Source organism: Pteropus alecto, unplaced genomic scaffold (genome assembly GCF_000325575.1).
Source record: "Pteropus alecto unplaced genomic scaffold, ASM32557v1 scaffold21, whole genome shotgun sequence".
NCBI classification, from domain to species: domain Eukaryota; kingdom Metazoa; phylum Chordata; class Mammalia; order Chiroptera; family Pteropodidae; genus Pteropus; species Pteropus alecto.
The window spans coordinates 11,193,147-11,200,083 of NW_006436282.1; positions in this window are offsets into that span (position 1 = coordinate 11,193,147).

The following is a 6,937-nucleotide window of genomic DNA, read 5'->3' on the forward strand; positions in this document are numbered from 1 at the left end:
TAGCTGATACCTGTAACAGAAAGACTAGCAACCATACACCTCACTGTGGGGCTTCTCCATGCTTTTCTTGTCATGGCATACAGAAAAAAAAAACAAACTAATATTTGTATGGCTCACTGGAAGAAACTGGAACAGATTTAAGAGTGTCTATAAATAACTTTTTAGGAGAAAAAAGCATTTTCTTGACATTATATCATTACAAAGACAAAGCATTAGGGAAAATATTACATGTTGAATTGTATCATACTTGCAAATAAATCTTTTCAAATTTCTAATGAGAAATTTGAGTTAACTTCCGTGTTTAAACTACTTACATTTGAAGAACTCAAATGTAATTAATGTTGGCATTTCTGAGGGTAAATTGATTCTTAATTCAATTGAACTTTTTCATAAAGATATTTCAAACTAGGACTCAGAATTGTTAGAGCATCCAACACATAATGAATTTAAATGTTACTGAGAGAGCACAGATGTCAAAAGCTAAAATACGTATCTTACATGTGTGAAGACAGAGATTGAGTCTGCCGCTCTCAGCTAGGCAACTGAGACTCCTTGCAGAATTTCTCTACCCCTGCAGGCTGTGTGCCACGGTCGTTGGATATTGGTCCAAATAGTAGGGTCACTTAACTAGCACAATCTGAACCTGAGTCCTGGATAGATGTCCACGTATATAGAACACTCCTTAGCCATGGAGAAAAAACTGTTTAGATTGTCAGAGGGCTGCAGCTATCAGTGGGCCTTCCTTCAGACAAGTTGTTTTGGAGCCATCATCCATGGAGCATTTCAACATTGCTCATAGCGAGAGGCTACTAAACCAGAATGTCAGCCACCCTGTGCCCTACCCGGACCTTCCAGGGCTGAAAGAATATCTCGTTGTAAATCACCAACTCATTGCTAGGGCCACATGCTGGAAAGTCATGCTCCAAAAGAGGTGTAAGCTGAAGTTCTCTTGATACACTCATCCCAGAGGGAAAGGGGAAAGGAGTGGAAGCAAGGAGAAAGGAAAAATAACTGGTTTCCCATAAGATTGTTCAGTTTTCTCATTTGCATATATTCTGGCTAATATTTACAATTTAGCATGTGCTATCCTATTTCTGAGAAAAATATAGAAATGCTTCAGAGACTTTATTCTTTCCTACCCTGAAGGGGTGGAAAAGTCCATAAAAGACAGCACAAGTTCATTGCCTGCTTTAGATGATGGTATCAAATTGGCAGCAATGGAGAAGCAGTTGAAGAGATGAGAAAAGAAAAAAATATAATTTCTCAATTTTGACTAAAACACCTTAATATTTCTCTTATAAACACTAATAGCTGATCTTCAACTTGCATATTTAAAAATATTATAGCAACTGTTTTATCATAGTGTAACTTATCCAATATTGAGTTGGAATTTGGGTCCATCTGATCTTCAGTCTTGCTTTGTTTGCCATTTGTGCTCATTGCTAAGCTTGTTTCATGTTCGTGGAATTCATTTATTGAAATGTTTCCCTTCACAGGGGCCAATGTATATCCAGAGGTGTCACAAAAAAATAATATATCAAAACCGAAAGAGTATGTTTTTGTATATATACACGTACTGCACTATTTTTGAACCACATTCTATATTTTTCCAGTGTTTTTCCACAATGTGTACTTTCCTCTGGAAAAAAAAAAAGAGAGAGAATTTGAAAAGAATTGCCAAATCTGTCTTGGAACTTCCACTTTAAATTCAAAACAGATCTTGAACTGTCTACTGGGATATATCTCTAGTATGACTAAGAATGTGCACCTGTGATTACCTAAACCAACCAAAGAATGGCACCGTTGCTTCACATAAATGTAGTCACAGATATTTTTTATTTGGTTGTAGAATTTTATCATAAATCCCATGGCTCAGTGTAGAATTCTATCTGTCCTACAGGTCCACTTTTTGCCTTTAGATAACATTTTACAGCAAAAGCCTGATGTATTGCTTCTGTCACCCTTTGACCACTGAAAGAACTTAGAACAGCACAATGGGTGAGTAATAAGGAGACAAAGGGAATTCTCTGCCCTTCTGGCTCAGTCCATGCATATGGTCATAATTTTCCAACTTTATGACAATAAGGGGAATGCTTTTATCACCCTTCTGCTCCTCAAATTGATCCTCTGTTGTTAAGTTTAGCAGTTGGCCATAGATATTATCGAATTATTAATGTGGAGGGTAATGAGTGAGATGGCCACTTGAGTTTCACAAGGAAATAATGAATGGTGGAGAAAGAGTGGCAGGTTTGAAGGACAGGTTTAGAAAAGCATTAACCAAATCAAATGATTATCTTACAATTTCCGAAAGTTAAACTGAAAATCAAAGATAGCCCGAGAGGTCTAATTTGTCCTGTCACGTTCTGCTCCAGATAGGGGTAGGCTCTCATCAGCCCTGGAGTAATTGCAATAAAAATCATACAATATTTTCCTCTTTAAAATTTTAGACCACACCTAATAGCCCTTTATCTGACTTGTCCATAATCGCTATTACGATTTGGATGATTTTATATGACTGAGTTTTGCAGACGACTAATTAAATATCACAGTGATTTCACTTGGATCCATACTGTCAGTTTTCAAAATAAGGTAAGGAAAAAGAAAAACAGTTCAATTCTTTAAAATGGGCAAAAATACTGAACAGTTTACAAAGAAAGATAATCGAATAGTCGATAAACACATTAAAAAGCGATTAATGTCATGAATTATCAGAAAAATACAAATTAAAACCACAATGAGATGTATACAGGAAAGCCTAAAATTTAAAAGATAGAAAACACCAAATATTGGAGAGCTTGTGGAGCCGCCAGAATATTCATACCTTCTTGATGAGGATGTAAATGGTGCAACCACTTTGGGAAAAGATCTGGCAATCTGGCAGTTCCTTTATAAAACTAAAGAAACACTTACCCTGTAATCCAGCAATTCTGCTCTTACGTAGTTACCTGAGGGAAATGAAAACGTGCACACCAAAAAGACTTGTACAAGAATATTCACAGCAGCTTTATGGCTAAAAGCCTAAACTGAAAACTAGCCCATGTTTTCATCAGCAGAAGAATGGGAAAACAATCTGCAGTATGTTCATACACTGGGATATTACTCAGAAATAATGAAATCACTACAACAACATGAGATAAATCTGAAAATCATTAGGCCAAGTAAAAGAAGCCTAACACAAATTAGCGGATGCTATGTGATCCATTTGAATGACCATGAAGTCTAAAAGGGGTAAAATTAAGCTATGACATAAAAACTGGAACAATGATTATCTCTATGGGCAGTGAGAGAGAAAGTATTATGTTTGACTTGACATAGTAGTATTCTATACCTTGAAAGAAGTTTAGTTACACAGATGTATATACTCATCAAAAATCATCAAATTACATGTTTTGTGCATTTCACCGTACATAAAATTTACCTCACAAAAAAGTCAGTAAATATGGTACTCTATTTGATGATATGCATAATAAGTGTTTACAGGTAAAGAGTACGCATATCTGCAATAAACTTTAAAATGCATCAAAAAACAGGAGAGATGGATGGATAGAGAAGTTAATGGATAGATAGGTGAAAAATAAAGCTAGAAAATTATAGAATCTAGATGCTGAGTATATGGATATTCACTGTGTAAAACTTTCAAACTTTCTGTATGTTTGAAAATTGTCATAATATTAGGAAAAAAATAGGTAAATGATTTCTCCTTTCATTTGCATTATTCCTAAAAATTAAAAAAGCAAGAGAAATATTGAAGATAGCTATCTAAATGAGGCTTTGATGTCCTGCTTCCTCTTCTGTTTAAACCAGTATCGCCATGATTATTTAACGTGGAGGGAAATTATTTCCTTGCTCAGAAGGACTCTTCTCACAATAAAGAGAATAGAAACCTATGAAAAAAGTGTGTTGGCCATGGAATGTGGGGTAAACCTGGTATATGGGATGCCTGTTATGGAACTACACTGTGCCAATGGCAAATGGCAAAAATTCTTCCTCTATATATAGAGGCAAGGAGACACAGTGATTCACTAGAAAACTTTGCAGTCAGAGACATCTAAGTTTGAATTTGGGCTCTCCCCTCCCCCCGCCATTAGTTTTGTTTCCCTATAAACATTATTAAACCATCTGAGTCTTAGTTTCATCATTTTCTAAATGGGCAAATTACAGGCAGGTACCTTTGAGGGTTATTCTGAGGATTTATTAAGTACAGTGGGTATTATGAGTGCTCGTGTGCGCTCTCTCTGTCTCTGTCTCTGTCTCTGTCTCTGTCTCTGTCTCTCTCTCTCTCTCTCTCTCTCACACACACACACACACACACACACACACCTGGAAAGGAGAGAACAGAAAAGTAGAAATTAAGGTTGATGGAATTTTTTTAAAAGTTAAGTTTTTTGAGCACAGGATTTAATAATAAGGTGCTAGAAAGAAAGTATCAAACTAAACAACTCGTGGTTTTTCCTTTATTGCATTTTTCTTCTCTTTTTGAACTGTGTGGTTGCGGGAGTCTTTTTCCCCCCTGAACACTGAAGCAATGACAGCAATGATTATTTCTAAGCACAGGTCTGAATGAAAAGCCACACGATGGAATATTTTACTTTCCCTGCAAATCTTCTCACAACCTTCTCATAAATAAATGGGGCTAGAGTCAAGGAAACTGGGCTAAATCCCTCCCTTACTGCTTGGACTGTTCCCAAATCATTCATCACAGACACAGGAGGATGGGAGGTTCTCTTTGGCATATATCTTAGGGAGGTCTGGCAGGGTTAAGGGGAAGAGACAAAGGAGCCTATGCTTAAATATCCAGGGTATTTTTGCCAATCTACTGATTAAAAAAAAAAAAAATACATGCACAGCATGCTTTTGTCAGTAAATCCACTATGTGCTTACATTGAAGGTGCTGAAAGTTGTTCGGGCAGTTCAAAATTGTGTCTGGAGCTTGTTGCAGAAAAGTATCTGACAGCGAAGATGAGAATTTCTATCTCGAGATCCTAAAGTCGGCAACCTCTGAGAATTGCCAATCATTTTTATTGGATTAGGTGACTGACTCTTCTAATTTAAGAGGTATCTATTTCAGTTATACTGTTATTCCTGGGTAAGGAGCACTGGGTAAGGAGCACCGTGCAGGGGCACTGGGCCAGTTTGAGGGCAAACATAACCAGGTCCCAGGGAAATTATGCACGGTGTGTAAGAGAGTCACAGAATCCGTGATAGATTGCTCTGTGCAATTGCTCTGAAGCCTACCTAGGATTCTGTATCCTATTTTAAATCTTTGAAATGAAATTTCATGCCATAGGGTTCTCAATGAGAGGAAAGAGTAAATACGAAAGGAAAAAAAAATAAAGAATAAAGCTGAATCAAGACATAATATCTTTTATGGTATGAATGACTCAAATTTTTTTTTCTCTTTCACTAAAAAAAAGTCTTATTGTTAACTGCTTCATTTCAGGGGTAGAGAATTATTTATGGGGCTTAGAGTAGAAAGCCACCATGCTTTATCTTTCTTGGCTCCTATACTTGAAAGAAAAATTGCCTAATTGTAATTGGAGTAAGACGACTTTAAGTGAAAAGTGCATTTTATAATTTCTTTAATTAAACATGATCAAAGGTGTCCTTAGAGCATTTGAACAAGCATTTTCCTAGTTATGTGACACTAACTCTTTAAACTTGGCCATTGGCTCAGTGTCTTTATTGTTGGTTCAATGGTCCCTTCTGCTGTGGACGACCAAAATTTTCCATTCTTTGAAACCTAGCGTTTAACTATACACAGATGAAACACACCTGTTTCTGATAAACAACCACTTTCAATTCTTGTTAACTATGAAAAAATTATGCAATGGAAAAAATCTGTGTTCCCTATTCTGGTGTAAAGTGTAATTTGGAGCTTTACATTGTTGAATAAATTTTAAAAATAGTGAGCACCTACTATGTGCAAAGAAAGCACCAAGAAATTCAACAAATCTGAAAATATTTATTGAGCATTCATTCTGAGTCAGGCTCTCTTGCAGAATCTAGGCTATGAAATATAGGCTATTAAAACAAAGCAAAACAGAAGCAAAAACAGTAACAAGCAGAGAAGGAAGGAGTGATTTGACTTTTAAACAGGATGACAAAGAAACTTTGTATATTTGGGGAAATAATGGGAAAATCTGAAAGACTGAAAGACGTGAAGGTACAAGTAATGTAGGCCTTTGGGGGAAGACCTTTCTCAACAGGGAGCAGCAAAAGCCTCGCGGTTAAAGAATACTGGACATTCTTGAAGAAAATACAGGAGGTCAACAATGCCAAAAATGGATGCCTGAGGCAGGAAGTAATAAGAAATGAGCTCATAGTTAACAGGGGGCCAAATTATATATGTCCTTGTCAGCCTTATAAAGACTTTTTGGTTTTTATCATGAATGAGATAGGAATTTGGGGAGGGGTTGAACAAGAGGAGACAGCATCTGATTTAAGTTTTAATATAATACCTAAATCAGTCTGGTTGCTCTGTTGAATATATATACCTCTGAAGGATGTGAGTGTAGAAACAGAGAAGCCAGTTAGCAAGCGATTGAGTACTCCATATGAGAGGTGATTATGATTTAGATTGGGGTCATAAATATGGAATGTTGAGAAGTGGTCAGATTCCAAATATATTTTTGAAGATAGTAGCAGCAGGATTTATTGAAAGATTGGACATATTAAAAGGAAGAGATGAATCAGTGATTCTAAGGTATTGGTTGTCATTTACTATAAAAGGGAAGATAGGACATAAGGCAGATTTTGTGGGGGGAAAATTGGGATTTCTGCTGTGGATACATTTAATTTGAAATGCTAAGTGAAAATGATTGAGCATGCAGGTGGAGATAACCATCTGAATTTGTGGGTGGAGATGCAGGCTGGACATATATATTTGGGAGTGAAGTCATCGGCATATAGATGATATTTAAAGTCATAAAATTCTGTG